This window comes from Panulirus ornatus, chromosome 26 (assembly GCF_036320965.1).
Source record: "Panulirus ornatus isolate Po-2019 chromosome 26, ASM3632096v1, whole genome shotgun sequence".
NCBI classification, from domain to species: domain Eukaryota; kingdom Metazoa; phylum Arthropoda; class Malacostraca; order Decapoda; family Palinuridae; genus Panulirus; species Panulirus ornatus.
In genome coordinates, this window is record NC_092249.1 from 3,228,747 (window position 1) to 3,246,613 (window position 17,867).

Below are 17,867 nucleotides of genomic sequence, written 5' to 3' on the forward strand. Positions count from 1 at the left end.
GGAAACCTAACCTCGTCTTTTGGTGAGGATAATTTATCCATGAACATGAATACCCCACGAACACCCTGGAACAAGCAGTTACACCTAACTGGTAGTTTGCCATTGCTTGGAGAACTGCCTCTCCTCTCTCTCTCTCTCTCTCTCTCTCTCTCTCTCTCTCTCTCTCTCTCTCTCTCTCTCTCTCTCTCTCTCCCCTTCCTCCAACTCCTCCTTGTACGACCATTTACATATCGCTTGCTCTAATTACCAGTGTCTTATTTCACTAACAAAGCGCCCTTTGTCGCCAACTGGGTCGTTTCCTTTTTTGATCGACAAAGGAGCTTTCTGTCACTCCTTGGGCGCCTCCTTTGCCTAACAAGCACCTTGAGCAAAGAAGGCATTCCTTGTTACTACTACTCGCTTCTCTCCCCCCCCCCCCCCCCCAACTCCCCTACCCCCCCCCCCACCCCCACCCCCAACCCCTAGGGTTATGTTCTCTCCTCATCAAAGCGCTTGCGAGACTAACAGAGCTTCCACAATAACATAGCGCCTCGCACGACTTAAAACAGAGCCCGACTTGATGGTTCAAGTGAACGACTACTACCACTTCAGAGGGTTAACGCAGGGGTGAAGGAAGAGGACAACATAGTCTTTCCTTAGCTAGGCCTTGGCTTAAGGAGGAAGTGAGGGGGGTAAAACAAAGGAGGACTAGGATGCCCTGTTAAAGACAGACACCACCCCCATTCCCTCCTCGTCTCTGGCCTGGATTTAGGCAACGCCTAGCGAGTTGCTGTGTCTCGGTGAAGAGGTTGACCCCTTTTTCCTCAGCAAGGGGGGCTGGGGGGAGGGGGGGGAGAAGAGGGGACACACCCCCCCGCCTCTCGTTAACAATGGCGGGGGGGTTTTCAAGTAAGCAAAACGTGTATAATTGTGCTCATTGTAGCTAGGGAGGGAGGGTGGTTCGGGTTTTTCAGGGTAGGGGGGGGGATATCCCTTCCCATCAGAAGGGCGCGTCTGTCCGCGATGAAGGGGGGGAAGGAAGGGGTGAATTTTCCCCTTCTTGTTTATTCTCGCGTGGGTGTTCACAGCGGGCACTCCTCCTTTCATTTTCTCCCCTTCATTTTCCCCCTCTCTCTCTCTCTCTCTCTCTATTTTTTTTCGTGTCCTCCCACCTCCCCCTTTCAGTGCTGGCCTGTTGGCCATCGTAATACAAAGCACATAACGAAGAGGAAGACGCAGACGTACAGATGTGAACGGGTGTCAGCAGCGTGTGAGCGATAAAGAAAAGGGGGTGTGTATTTAAAAGCATCACCGGCAACCCCACCCACCCAACCCAACACCCCCCCTCAACTCGTTTGATCTAAATGCAACGTAATTGTCCCTTCTCTGATGAAATTTATCTCCCTTCTTGCGCTGTTTCCGCCCTTATTCTCCCTCGGCCGTAAGTGCTATAATTGCCCGCGGCCGGCCAGGATTACGTTGGAGCTAGCCTCGTGCCTCTCAATGAGTATGTATATTTGTCCAAGTTTTATATCCTGTAATAAAGACTTTTAAAGTGGGATAACATGTAAAGATGCCCCCCCCCTCTCCCCCCCCCTCCACCACACACCCCCCCCACTCCTTCACTAACTGCTTTCATTGTCGTTTTGGCCGAGGTAGATTTTGAAGGGTTTGATTTCAAAGGGAAAGTCGAATATTTCGTTATGTATATCTATGTATTGTAAGAGACGGATTGGAGGGTCTGTTGTGAGAGAGAGTTTATCGACAAGGTCTTTCAACCGCGTCTTCCTCCAACACTTACTCCTCCAACACTCCCTCTCCAACACTCCCCAGATCAGCATTGATTTGTGAAGTGGACCTTGATATTTCCCCTTTTTTTTTAAGGGGGGGTAGCGGCCCCTTATATATATCCCCCTGATAGACTATGTTAACAGTATATTTTAACGCGATTGTAAATATGCCCTGAAATACTGTATTGAAAATTTTGTTTATGAATGGCTCTTTAAATTTAGGGTAGTGGCTTAACGACCAGACTAAACACTTGCCGAAACTTTTGGACAGTGTATAACCCGTTTTAGTTTTTTTTAATGATCTTATTCTTTTTATAGCTATTATTATTATGCCCTGCGAAGTGCAAGGGTGTGTGTGTTTGTGTGTATGTGTGATCCTCACTTGCTTCGTCTGTTTGTCTCTGTGGGGGGGTCTGTGTGAAGGCCAAAGCACTGAATTGGATTGCATTAGAGTTTGAATCATTGTGTTGCAGTCTAGAATCATTTAGGAGACCAAGTGGTGGAAGGTACTTTGCGGTGTTGCACAGAGCTTGTGTTCCAGCTGAAGTTGGTGTGTGTGTGTGTGTGTGTGTGTTTACTGCCCCGTAAGGGTGTTAGTGAGGGCTCCTCATACTGTTTGAAATATGTTTGTGGTGGTTAGTGTGATGATAAGTGCTTGTGTAGTACGTGAAGGGTGAGTGTGTTGAAGTAGGTGAAAATATTCCACAGAACTTTCTTGACTGGTGAAGTATAAGTGTGTTTATGGCTGTGTGTGTCTTGGTGGATACTTTAATACTAGCTGAAGTATAAGTGTGTTTATGGCTGTGAGAGTGTTAGCGAGTGTTTAACCCTAAACTGAAGTATAAGTGTGTGTTTACGTGCTCTTGAGTGTGTTGGAGTGTGTGCCGCCATCACACAGGCTAAAGTGTAAAGTTCTGGTCTTACCGCTGAGCAGGGCCTTAAGTGGGTCTTACTTAAGGGCCACTATAGCAACGACGTAGTGTCACACACACTCACTCGCTGGCTGGCTTGACCCGGAGATGGGTGAGTGGGTATGGTGGGTAGAATGAGTAAAGTGGAGGAAGTGTGTCGTGGGCGAGGATGATGTGGAGGAAGAAGGGTGTGAGGGACATTAGGAAAACTAAAGACTTTTAAGACGTCGTAAGTAAGAGGAGAGAGAGAGAGAGAGAGAGAGAGAGAGAGAGAGAGAGAGAGAGAGAGAGAGAGAGAGAGAGAGAAGGAAAGCAAGGAAGGGAGAGGGAAAGTGGCAATAAAGATGAGAGTTGGAGGAGAGAACAGCGGGCATAGAACATGGGAGGAGAGTGTTGGTAGGACGGTGACAAAGAGGTAAATGAATTTGACTAATTGGACAGATGTAAACATGTGCTTGGATGTCTGGCACAAGCTTCAGCGCTCCTCTGATGTCCAGCTCGGCCACCAGTCGTTCTGATGTCCAGCCACAACCAGTCTGATGTCCATTTGAAAACTCGTGGGATGATAACATTCACACTTGTATGCTGAGGCCATTTACAGATGCTGTATGCTGAGGCCATTTACAGATGCTGTATGCTGAGGCCATTTACAGATGCTGTATGCTGAGGCCATTTACAGGTGCTGTATGCTGAGGCCATTTACAGATGCTGTATGCTGAGGCCATTTACAGATGCTGTATGCTGAGGCCATTTACAGATGCTGTATGCTGAGGCCATTTACAGATGCTGTATGCTGAGGCCATTTACAGATGCTGTATGCTGAGGCCATTTACAGATGCTGTATGCTGAGGCCATTTACAGACGCTGTATGCTGAGGCCATTTACAGACGCTGTATGCTGAGGCCATTTACAAACGCGTGAGTTAGCCATTTACAGACGCTGTATGCTGAGGCCATTTACAGACGCTGTATGCTGAGGCCATTTACAAACGCGTGCGTTAGCCACATGAAAACTTTTACGACGAATCTATTTAAGTACGTATTTGATGATGCTGTTTACAGACTTTTATAGTGAAGTCATTTACAGACTTTTATGATGTCATTTACACACATGTATGGTTACGCCGTTTTAAGACTGCTGTATGATTGCATTTTTTTTTTTACAAAGTTGCATGAGGCATAGAATTTACAAGTTAAATGTGTAAATCATTTACAGACTGTTTTATGAGTAAGGTTTTAATGCAGGCCAATAATCCTGTCTGTTGGTGTTTTATAATTTTTGATGTTATAGTCATGTGGATACGTTCACAGACTCGAAAAATGTGAATATCAAAATCATTCAATAAAGAATTTCTTTCATTTTGTGTTGGATCTTTAGACTTTGAAGGAAGTACTTAGAAATGGATGGTTATTTGGGCTTTAATCTCATTGGCTGCCAGGGTAATTAACACCGTAATTGTCGGATTATAATCACCATTCGAGGTACTAGAACACCTTTCCCAGGTCATCATGATTCTAAAACTATACAACATGTAACAAGTGAATTGATTGTATGATAGTTACTACGTCCAAAAGTGTGAATTATGCGAATAATTTATGCTCGTTATAAACAGAGTATGAAAGATAACACGATTTTATCATAATTATGTTATTTTCAGCATAACCCTTGTTATAATGATTATTATGATGATAATGATAAGATTAATGATGATAATAATGATAATGATGATAATAATAATGATAATAATGATGATAATAATAATAATGATATTAATGATAATAATAATCGTATCGATAATAATGATATTAATGATGATAATAATAATAATCGTATCGATAATATTGATATTAATGATAATAATAATAATCGTATCGATAATAATGATAATAACTATAATTATCTTTATACAGATGGCTATAGTAATGATAAAGGTGAGAACCATGTCATAAATAGTAATAAAGGAGGAGAGGTAAACTTAACAATAAATTGTACGTATAATGAAGAGAAGAAATTACTCATACTATACAGAATTAGTTCATTACAACTGCATCAACAATTCGTCCAATTACTTCAGGTACCGCTGCAGTAACTTTGAAAGAAAAGAAAAAAATTTACGAAACTGTTAATGAGAAAAATACTTGGCTATCTGCAACATTAATAGAATCATTATATGCAGCGGTTATGTCGTGGCTGTTAGTTAAGAATTAAATTATGGAGGTAATAGACTTCAGACATAGCCACTTGATAACAGCATTGCGGAAAATTCACAGTAATATTTGCCAGGGAAAAGAAAACGGAGAGTGGGAGGGGAATGTTTGGTTAGTAAAGAGCGAGGAAAATAGAAACTCTTGTGGTGTGAAAAGTAACATAGACATGGCGAAATATGGATTGGTATAGATTCCCAGACGTGGTATAGATTCCTAGATACGCTATAGATATGGTATAGATTCCCATTCACTGTATATATAGACATTCACAGATACGATATAGATTCCCAGACAAGGCATGTTGTTCCCAGTCATGCCCATACGGTCATTAGATGTTCAAGACAGAAAGACATACCAACACAGTTCGTCACAGAAACAGACACATGCACTGACATAGTATACATTCAGATGACTATGCACAGACACACGCACACACACAGACCCATACAGACAAACAGTAAAGGGTACGAAGGATAAACATGAATGCTAGTCACAGTTTTTGATGCACAGACAAAAATGCAGAGACACAGACAGAGCTAGATAGACACAGCACACATGCAGACGTACAGACAAACAGGATAAACACGTACAGACGAATAGGACAGTCACACAGACAGAACATACGTACATAACAGATTCACAGGACAGAGATAGACAGGAAGACAGACAGACAGACAGACAGACAGAGAGATTGAACACAAGCCTACAATTGAGTACGGGCCTCCGTAGTGTAGCGTTATTGACCATGAGTCAGCACGGGCCTGCCCAGGGTCGGAACCGCGTGGGTTCGAATCGCGGATGGGTGGAAGTCGGCCCACACCCAACCCAGGTGTTCATCCTCCCTTCGTGGCCGTGTGTGTGTGTGTGTGTGTGTGTATGCATGCATACGAAGGAGTTAAGGCATTATATATATATATATATATATATATATATATATATATATATATATATATATATATATATATATATATATTATACAAGGATAGGAGACAGGGGGCAACAAGAGTGTAAAACTCCATCTCCCCGTAACACGCAAACAGTAACCACGAATTGTAATCACGAATTGTAACCACGAGCTGTAATCACGAATTGTAATCACGAACGGTAATCACTCAGTACATTCATCCGCTGACGTAGAAGGAGGGACATTGACCACATAAAGAAGAAAGTAACACATTATACGCGAGTTTTATGTTGTCTTAATAACACTCATAAAATTGACATTAAAGTTTATTATCAGTTTAAACGAGTTTGGCTTTAAAAGTATTCCTTGTATGTGTGGGTCATAGTTTTTGTGCCATTAGAAATAAGATGTTATATATATATATATATATATATATATATATATATATATATATATATATATATATATATATATATATAATGTTTGTGTGTGTGTGTGTGTGTGTGTGTGTGTGTATGTGAGGCATACGGTTAATTGTATTTCTATCCCAGAATTTGATTGTGTGAACTATTTTTGATTACATTGATAGAGACACGGATTCGTGCGTTGTCCATTAAAGCACTTTCTCAAGGAATGACGTATATGATTTTTGAAAAAGACATTTACACGTATATCTGTGTGAGAAGCTCATTCAGTCCTCTCGTAGAGCCATCACGAAGTTACAATACAGAAAAAGATATTAGTGGCACAGGGAGAAAAAAAAAGAGAATTGTTGAAGATTTAAAAGCCATCTGGCACTGGGAGTAGGTAAAGGGTGTGTGTGTGTGTGGGGGGTGGGGAGGAGGAGGGTTGGGGAGAGAGAGAGAGAGAGAGAGAGAGAGAGAGAGAGAGAGAGAGAGAGAGAGAGAGAGGGAGCATTAACCCACCGAACAAAAAGGGCGTACAAAACCACCCCCACCCCCTCCTCCTCCTCCTCGTCTCCCCCCCTCCCTCTCTCTCCCCCTTCTCCCCCCTTCCTCCCCCTCCCCCCCCTACTCTCGTGCTCCCTGCCAAATCTTGGCAATCATGATTTTAAAATATGTTGAGAAAACGCTTCTCAGTTTACTCAGTCATCCCCTTGGGCCCGTGGACCTTACGTCAGGGCCGAGCAAGGGTCACAATCCCGTGTCCGGGACCAATTTTAGACCGGGGGTGTTGGGGGAGTGGGGCGCGTTGGGGGTGGGGGAGGATACGTCTTTCTCTCGGCTCTAAAAGAACAATCAAGGAAACTTCAATTTGAATTTGGCGGGGTTTACGAGACGCCCACCCCACCCTCCTCCTCCTCCCCTTCCCCGTCTCCTCCTATCTCCTCCATCTCCCCCCTCCTTCCCTCTCCCCATCTCCCCACCCTCTCCTCTCCCCGGTCTACTCCACTGTAAACACTTAAACCCAAGTTTAGCTGAGCACAGAGTTAAGTATCTTTTCATGGCCTTGATTATATATATATATATATATATATATATATATATATATATATATATATATATATATATATATATATATATATACCCTTCACAACCGTTTAAATGAGCGACACTTTTTACTTGTAAGTGGCAACACTTTTCTTGTAAGTAAGGTGTCCAGGCGATACTTAAATGTAACACGAAATCGAGACGACTTAAAAAAAAATAAAACCGGGTTTTTAGCCAGGTTTATGTTGTTTTTTTTAGCCAGGTTTATGTTGGGTTTTAAGTGACGCACCAAGTGAACACCACTTACGTTTGGGCTTCTTAAGTGTGTAGTGAGGAATGAGGGGTTTTGTCTCCCTTTGTGACTTAGTTATAATGAGGGAGAGGGACTTCTCTCCTCCCCCCCTCCACACACACACAAGAACTCATCTGCACTTTGGGATTCACATGTGTAGTATATTATCACGCAACATTTCTAGCGTTGAAATTGATTCAATATTCCCGTTATTATTATTTTTTTTCACTCTTATTATTGGAATGTTACAATGGTAGTCGACATTCCTTGTCAATTTCACGTAAACAGTACCAGTTATTAGTGTATGTTGGATGTATTCAAAGCCATTTATCATTCGTTTTACGCATTCGTTGGTAGAGGTAAATGATAACCGATTTATTTTCATTTGATAATTTAGTTACCGTGTGTTTATCAGAAACATTTATCTCCTAAAAGAAGTAGTCAATGTTGACGTTTGTACTTAGAATGTAAGTGATGTGTAAGTAAGGTAACCTTTTCACATATGAGTTAGTAAAGGGGGAATAGAATTTAATTAAGGTATTTTCTGTATATCTTAAATGGTGAGTAAACAAGCGTGAGTAACTTCTGTTTCCTAAATGGTGAGTAAGTGGTGTGAGTAAATTATCAAGTAAGGGAACTTCTGTTTCCTTACTGGTGAACGTTGTGAGTAAAGTATGAGTAAACTTCCCTATGAGTAAGTGTTGTGAGTAAAGTATGAGTAAGTTAATTTCTTTATCTCTTCACAGGTGAGTAACGGGAACTGGAGGTGAAGATTCGAGGCGTCGGTGTGGTGAAACAGTCTTGCCTTCTCATACGTCAGCGAAGTCACACTGTGTCTGTGTGTGGGGACCAGTGTGGTGTATTGCTGCTTCTTTGAAGGTAGCGTCTCTCTCTCTCTCTCTCTCTCTCTCTCTCTCTCTCTCTCTCTGGACTTCTTCCTGTGATTGTGGGTAATTTGCTTTATGTTGTAAGGGCTGGTACCTCATCACCCTGGTGCCACCACACAGCCCACAGGCCTATCTCCACCATTGGCACGCCACCATCATCCCCAAACACTCCATCACCAGCGCTATCACCACCACTGCCACTCACGATGGAGACTAGTTCACCCCATCACCAACACTCGTCAACCACCACCGGGCTCCCCCATTTCCCCATCAGTCATCTCCATCACCAATATCAGCATGGCTTCCCTCCGTCTTCACCAACACCTCCATCCATCACCATCACCAACCACCATCGCCAACAGTACATCAGCCTTCCGTTGCAACACTTATCCTGTTACCCCATCACTGAATCACTTTATATATGACGTTAATAGAAGGAAGTGTATATCTATAGCATTCCCTCTCCTACATTTAGGTTGGGTTAATGTAAATCAGGTTAAAAGTCATGTTAATTTACACTTAGGTTACTTTGATATTCGCTTCAGTTTGCCAACATTACCTAGGTAATTTTGTGAAAGTTACTCGTTCGTTCCACATGTTTGAATTTGTTATATATATATATATAGTACATATGAAAGCGCACTTTTCATAGAAACGCATAATGTTCTCCATTGGCAGTGATTCGAACCCGTACCTTTTGCGTTCCTAGCTACCACGCAAAAGTTGCGGGGTTCGAATCCTTGCTGTTGGAGGGCATTATGTGATATATATATATATATATATATATATATATATATAGAGAGAGAGAGAGAGAGAGAGAGAGAGAGAGATAATCATTTAACCTTTATGCACGTATATTGATTCCATCAGCCCATCTTCGGTTTTACTTGGGGCATTACCGCATCGCATGTGGCAAATGTAATAGATCCGTCGTTTTGTTATTGTGGTAATGTGGTGGATGGCGGTGGTCATTTGTGTCGGATTTGCTCTGGTTTCCGAGAATGTTGAATGTGTGGATCGCTGAATAAGGCAGGATATTGTTCTCGATGGGCCAATACCATGCAATGATGGGTTCAACTAACTCTTTATATATATATATATATATATATATATATATATATATATATATATATATATATATATATATATATATATATATTTATCGCATGATGCCTTCCAATAGCAAGGAATCGAACCCCGCCACTTTTGCGTGGTAACTGGATCCTGCAGCGCTCAGGAAACTGGCCGCGTCCACCATTCGGTACCACAGCTCCATAAAGCGTTTCGCTTCTCACTTTCCTTCCATCAGGCTCAAGATGTTGCGAATGAACTACAACGTAAACTGAAATATGAAAAAAAAGATAATGAAGAAATGAAGCACTAAAATAAGTTTTTTTGGGGGGAAAATCCCTTTCGCAGGGAGGCTGAACAAGAAATGAATGCACGAAGTTATCAGCCAGGATCTGCACGCTTAATGTACAGAGACGAGCTGATGATGTTGAACAAACAAGCACCCTGAGGAGGCTTTTTCCGTGAATCTATCTCCAAAATACATCACACACCAAATTAGCTCTACTTAGCTCGCTAGCAAAACGACGTATTGAGTAAGAGACACTGTCCAGCTCTGTTCAGTTACCCAGAACCCCAAAATAGGTTTGAGAATGTACAGAAAATAGAACATGATTGATATAAATAAAACTTAGAAATAATTCATTTAAGGGAAATCGTAAAGAAACGAAAGTTTTTTTTTTTTCACTCCGTCGAAACGAAATGAAGGGAAAAAAAAGTTTTTGAATTACACGTAAAATTTGAAAAGAACGTAATGTCGACACGCAGCCAGAAATAAGGTATTCAGTAACTAGAAACAGTCGGGTAAGACAGAAATTATAAACTTTCGCGTTAGTATAGAGATGTTGTGGAATTTGATAACATTACGTTGATTAATTCCTTTAATTGTAATCATAAACTACCAGAAGAAGAGTCTAGATGATTACATCTGGTCTTAAGTGTATCAATACATTTGACGAAATCAATTTATTATTCTTTTATCAGGTCAAATAACCTTATTAGAGGTCAGTGGGTCATTTATTATCCATTTACTAACCCTATTTCGAACCCTATTTATTCCTGACCCCTATTTTTTATATCATACCCCTATTTATATATATGTTCTGTTTGTGGTGTTGATTTCACGTTCCCATAGCAGCTTTAGCCTTCTCTCTGCTTTATATGCGCCACGGTCACAAAAGCACGCGAGATAGATGGTTGTTGGTGCTAGTAGAGTTCACACGCACGTACACCTCCACGCACGCGCGCCCAGGGCAAACAAGTTGATGCAGCGCCCTGGACCAGACACCATAGGGACATCCCGCCTACCATGAATAATAACAAAACAAAACCCAACTCGGATACACTGGTGTTTTCCCCGAGGTACTTCCTCCCACAGCCTTCGTACCACAGTAGCCAGCGAACGCTCTCCGAACCCTCGTTGTGCGAGGCGCGTGAGCAGTACGCGGGTGATACTATAGGTCAAATAACAAAGCTAGTGGATAGGGAGGTGTGGCGTGGATTTGGTGGATATAGACCCGGTGGTTTGTCTTCCCCAAGTCGTCAGTCAAATACGATAAATTGGGATCTATTTTCTTTTTTTTAATGTTGCAAATGTGGGTCCTCATCCTCCATTTTCGTTTTCTAACGCGTGCCGTTTTTTGTAAGCTTATGTATCTGTATCTCATGTCCCTATTGTGGCTTTTCAGTCATCGTCTATCTTGCTAAGATTTGAGCCTTAGTATATGGCGTCTTTCTGAATCAAAATTGTCTTTCTTTGATTTTGTCATGTTGAAATACATCGTCTCTTTTGAGTCTATATGTCACTTGTGTTGAATTACACCGATATAAAGCCATAGTGTTGAGGTCTGATTGTCTCCTTGTACAATGTCCCTCAATGATCTTTCTCACTCACCCATCTGATTCTTATGATCGCTACGGTATATCAAGATATACTCACATTCCCATCATTGGACCTCTTGACATACTCACCGTACCCACTCAACATACCCTCTTCTTTCTCTTTCCCCCAAACCTTCCCCTTACAGTGCATTTTCCCTCCTATTCCCCCTTACCCTGTGGGTAAAGGTTGAAGAGGAGGAGGCCCCCTACACACACCCCACTCCCCAGTCTACCATATGTTTGGCAGGTGTGTGAGTGGGGTGGGGTTTTTTTTGTTTGTTTTTATGAGATGGAGGAAGACAGACCCATAAGGATAGATTAATGAGATGGAGGAAGACAGACCCATAAGGATAGATTAATGAGATGGAGGAAGACAGACCCATAAGGATAGATTAATGAGATGGAGGAAGACAGACCCATAAGGATAGATTAATGAGATGGAGGAAGACAGACCCATAAGGATAGATTAATGAGATGGAGGGGAAAACAACCATAAGGACAGATTAATGAGATGGAGGAAGACAGACCCATAAGGATAGATTAATGAGATGGAGGAAGACAGACCCATAAGGATAGATTAATGAGATGGAGGGAAGACAGACCCATAAGGATAGATTAATGAGATGGAGGGAAGACAGACCCATAAGGATAGATTAATGAGATGGAGGAAGACAGACCCATAAGGATAGATTAATGAGATGGAGGGGAAAACAACCATAAGGACAGATTAATGAGATGGAGGAAGACAGACCCATAAGGATAGATTAATGAGATGGAGGAAGACAGACCCATAAGGATAGATTAATGAGATGGAGGAAGACAGACCCATAAGGATAGATTAATGAGATGGAGGAAGACAGACCCATAAGGATAGATTAATGAGATGGAGGGGAAAACAACCATAAGGACAGATTAATGAGATGGAGGAAGACAGACCCATAAGGATAGATTAATGAGATGGAGGAAGACAGACCCATAAGGATAGATTAATGAGATGGAGGAAGACAGACCCATAAGGATAGATTAATGAGATGGAGGAAGACAGACCCATAAGGATAGATTAATGAGATGGAGGAAGACAGACCCATAAGGATAGATTAATGAGATGGAGGGGAAAACAACCATAAGGACAGATTAATGAGATGGAGGAAGACAGACCCATAAGGATAGATTAATGAGATGGAGGGAAGACAGACCCATAAGGATAGATTAATGAGATGGAGGAAGACAGACCCATAAGGATAGATTAATGAGATGGAGGGAAGACAGACCCATAAGGATAGATTAATGAGATGGAGGAAGACAGACCCATAAGGATAGATTAATGAGATGGAGGAAGACAGACCCATAAGGATAGATTAATGAGATGGAGGAAGACAGACCCATAAGGATAGATTAATGAGATGGAGGAAGACAGACCCATAAGGATAGATTAATGAGATGGAGGAAGACAGACCCATAAGGATAGATTAATGAGATGGAGGAAGACAGACCCATAAGGATAGATTAATGAGATGGAGGAAGACAGACCCATAAGGATAGATTAATGAGATGGAGGGAAGACAGACCCATAAGGATAGATTAATGAGATGGAGGGGAAAACAACCATAAGGACAGATTAATGAGATGGAGGGAAGACAGACCCATAAGGATAGATTAATGAGATGGAGGAAGACAGACCCATAAGGATAGATTAATGAGATGGAGGAAGACAGACCCATAAGGATAGATTAATGAGATGGAGGAAGACAGACCCATAAGGATAGATTAATGAGATGGAGGGGAAAACAACCATAAGGACAGATTAATGAGATGGAGGAAGACAGACCCATAAGGATAGATTAATGAGATGGAGGAAGACAGACCCATAAGGATAGATTAATGAGATGGAGGAAGACAGACCCATAAGGATAGATTAATGAGATGGAGGAAGACAGACCCATAAGGATAGATTAATGAGATGGAGGAAGACAGACCCATAAGGATAGATTAATGAGATGGAGGAAGACAGACCCATAAGGATAGATTAATGAGATGGAGGAAGACAGACCCATAAGGATAGATTAATGAGATGGAGGAAGACAGACCCATAAGGATAGATTAATGAGATGGAGGGAAGACAGACCCATAAGGATAGATTAATGAGATGGAGGAAGACAGACCCATAAGGATAGATTAATGAGATGGAGGGGAAAACAACCATAAGGACAGATTAATGAGATGGAGGGGAAAACAACCATAAGGACAGATTAATGAGATGGAGGAAGACAGACCCATAAGGATAGATTAATGAGATGGAGGAAGACAGACCCATAAGGATAGATTAATGAGATGGAGGAAGACAGACCCATAAGGATAGATTAATGAGATGGAGGAAGACAGACCCATAAGGATAGATTAATGAGATGGAGGGGAAAACAACCATAAGGACAGATTAATGAGATGGAGGGGAAAACAACCATAAGGACAGATTAATGAGATGGAGGAAGACAGACCCATAAGGATAGATTAATGAGATGGAGGAAGACAGACCCATAAGGATAGATTAATGAGATGGAGGAAGACAGACCCATAAGGATAGATTAATGAGATGGAGGAAGACAGACCCATAAGGATAGATTAATGAGATGGAGGAAGACAGACCCATAAGGATAGATTAATGAGATGGAGGAAGACAGACCCATAAGGATAGATTAATGAGATGGAGGAAGACAGACCCATAAGGATAGATTAATGAGATGGAGGGGAAAACAACCATAAGGACAGATTAATGAGATGGAGGAAGACAGACCCATAAGGATAGATTAATGAGATGGAGGAAGACAGACCCATAAGGATAGATTAATGAGATGGAGGGGAAAACAACCATAAGGACAGATTAATGAGATGGAGGAAGACAGACCCATAAGGATAGATTAATGAGATGGAGGAAGACAGACCCATAAGGATAGATTAATGAGATGGAGGGGAAAACAACCATAAGGACAGATTAATGAGATGGAGGAAGACAGACCCATAAGGATAGATTAATGAGATGGAGGAAGACAGACCCATAAGGATAGATTAATGAGATGGAGGGGAAAACAACCATAAGGACAGATTAATGAGATGGAGGAAGACAGACCCATAAGGATAGATTAATGAGATGGAGGAAGACAGACCCATAAGGATAGATTAATGAGATGGAGGGGAAAACAACCATAAGGACAGATTAATGAGATGGAGGGGAAAACAACCATAAGGACAGATTAATGAGATGGAGGAAGACAGACCCATAAGGATAGATTAATGAGATGGAGGGAAAACAACCATAAGGACAGATTAATGAGATGGAGGGAAGACAGACCCGTAAGGATAGATTAATGAGATGGAGGGAAGACAGACCCATAAGGATAGATTAATGAGATGGAGGGAAAACAACCATAAGGACAGATTAATGAGATGGAGGGAAGACAGACCCATAAGGATAGATTAATGAGATGGAGGGGAAAACAACCATAAGGACAGATTAATGAGATGGAGGGAAAACAACCATAAGGACAGATTAATGAGATGGAGGGAAGACAGACCCATAAGGATAGATTAATGAGATGGAGGGAAAACAACCATAAGGACAGATTAATGAGATGGAGGGAAGACAGACCCATAAGGATAGATTAATGAGATGGAGGAAGACAGACCCATAAGGATAGATTAATGAGATGAAGGGAAGACAGACCCGTAAGGATAAAGTAGTTTGATGGAAGGAAGAAAATAACATTTCAAGAATAGATTAGATTAGATGGAGGAAAGAAAATCATGCGAAAATAAACCAATGAGATGGAGAGGAAGAAAATCGCATAAGAAGAGAGTAATGAGATTGGGAAAGAAAGTCCAATGAGGATAGATTAATGAGATGGAGGAGAGAGGACGTGGGAGGATGATTCAAAATGATGGAGAGATAATGTGCGAGTAGATCAGTGTGAAAATGAGGGTCATGGTTAAGGAGATGGTGAAAATGAAGGATGGAGAGATGGTAAAAGGAAGGAAGAAGATAGTAAGGAAAGAAATAGATGGAAAGGAAATGATGATAAGTAGAAAGAGGGAAGGATATTTGGATTAAGGAAGCAGTTGGATGAAGGATATTTGGATTAAGGAAGCAGTTGGATGAAGGATATTTGGATTAAGGGAGCAGTTGGATGAAGGATATTTGGGTTAAGGAACCAGTTGGATGAAGGATATTTGGATTAAGGAACCAGTTGGTTGAAGAATATTTGGATTAAGGAATCAGCTGGTTGAAGAATATGTGGATTAAGGAGCCAGTTGGTTGAAGGATATTTGGATTAAGGAACCAGCTGGTTGAAGAATGTTTGGATTAAGGAACCAGTTGGTTGAAGAATATGTGGATTAAGGAACCAGCTGGTTGAAGAATATGTGGATTAAGGAGCCAGTTGGTTGAAGGATATTTGGATTAAGGAACCAGCTGGTTGAAGAATGTTTGGATTAAGGAACCAGTTGGTTGAAGAATATGTGGATTAAGGAACCAGCTGGTTGAAGAATATGTGGATTAAGGAGCCAGTTGGTTGAAGGATATTTGGATTAAGGAGCCAGTTGGTTGAAGAATATTTGGATTAAGGAATCAGTTGGTTGAAGAATATTTGGGTTAAGGAACCAGTTGGTTGAAGAATATGTGGATTAAGAAACCAGCTGGTTGAAGAATATGTGGATTAAGGAGCCAGTTGGTTGAAGGATATTTGGATTAAGGAACCAGCTGGTTGAAGAATATTTGGATTAAGGAACCAGCTGGTTGAAGAATATTTGGATTAAGGAGCCAGCTGGTCGAATGGTTCGCCATAAATTTAGTAAGCAGACAGAGGCCACAGACAGAAACTGACTTAATGAATTTTTTTTTCCTCCAGTGGCGGGTGAAGGGAATAGCTGTGTGGATAGACGAAGGATTATGTGGATAACTGGTGGATCCAGGGTGGTGGAACGAGTCGTGAGATGAGGGGGAATAGCTGAAGGGGGCAATAAGGGTAGAAGTGATGAGGAAAAGGTGGGTATAGGAGAAGGGAAGCGAGAGGGAAAGGGGACAGAAGGAGGGTGGGAGATGGAGGGAAAAAATGAGAAGCAGGAAGAGGAAGATGACAGTGATGGAACAGGAGGTACAGATAGTAAAAGGAATGAAGAATGATGGAACAGGAGGTACAGACAGTAAAAGGAATGAAGAATGATGGAACAGGAGGCACAGAAAGTAAAAGGAATGAAGAATGATGGAACAGGAGGCACAGATAGTAAAAGGAATGAAAAATGATGGAACAGGAGGCACAGAAAGTAAAAGGAATGAAGAATGATGGAACAGGAGGTACAGAAAGTAAAAGGAATGAAGAATGATGGAACAGGAGGCACAGATAGTAAAAGGATTGAAGAATGATGGAACAGGAGGTACAGACAGTAAAAGGAATGAAGAATGATGGAACAGGAGGTACAGACAGTAAAAGGAATGAAGAATGATGGAACAGGAGGTACAGAAAGTAAAAGGAATGAAGAATGATGGAACAGGAGGCAGAGACAGTAAAAGGAATGAAGAATGATGGAACAGGAGGTTGTCATAAGCCGAGGGGCTGTTTGAGTAAAGACACCACATCCCTCCCTGACCCTTAACTACCATGGTTTGTCCGTAGAAATGGTCCGTATGTTAGCCATGGTCTGTCCTTGGTTAGAAATGGTTCGTGTCTTAGCGAAGGATGGTCCGTTCATATAAAATCCCAAGAGTCTAATAAGATACCTAAAGTAGTAAAGATAATAAGATACATAGAAAAAATACCGAAGATTATATTAAGATACCCAGTTAAAGTAACTCAATAGAATATAATAACATATCCACATTAACTAACTGTCCAGAATATAGCAAAATAGCCATAGAAATATTTACCGACATAGAAAACATCAGGAGTGGTAGAGAAAACGAGGGATGGACGAGAGGCGAAAAGGAAAGACAGAATCTTGGAAATAGAAATATTATAAGATTGTAATCACGTAGGATTGGGTTGATCACTGATACCCACCGTTAACTCCGCAATGGTAATAAGAGGTGAGTGGATTGTTAGAGATGGAAAGGGCAGTTAAGACGTAACGGGCTTACCATGAGAGAGAGAGAGAGAGAGAGAGAGAGAGAGAGAGAGAGAGAGAGAGAGAGAGAGAGAGAGAGAGAGAGAGAGTTGCTCTCAATTTCGTAGTGTTGGTATTTAAAGTAATTGAAATTGAGGACAGCAGTGATGAAAGTTATGATTATAATGAGTAATGATAATGATCCTTTATTTGATTAATGATATTGATGATACTAATTATTATTATTATTATTATTATTATTATTATTATTATTATTATTAATATTATCATCATTATTATTTTTATTTCATTATTATTATCATTATTATGATTATTATTATTAAGATCTTCATTTCTAATAGTGATGATAATAATAATGATAATAATAATAATAATAATAATAATAA

The 17,867-nt window shown here is 41.0% G+C and overlaps 1 protein-coding gene across 6 annotated transcripts in view; it reads left to right on the forward strand.

Annotated features, from left to right (window-relative positions):
• The window catches only part of LOC139757403 (homeobox protein PKNOX1-like), a 546,893-nt gene that overhangs the window by 130,775 nt on the left and 398,251 nt on the right, over window positions 1–17,867 (forward strand). Inside the window, exon 1 of one of the 6 annotated variants that reach the window (XM_071677849.1) lies at window positions 8,395–8,413. The exons of the other annotated variants lie outside the window; for them this stretch is intronic. The gene's annotated coding sequence lies outside the window, so the exon portion shown is untranslated. Of the gene's footprint in view, window positions 1–8,394; window positions 8,414–17,867 lie in introns of those variants that run through there. 6 annotated transcript variants of the gene reach the window in all.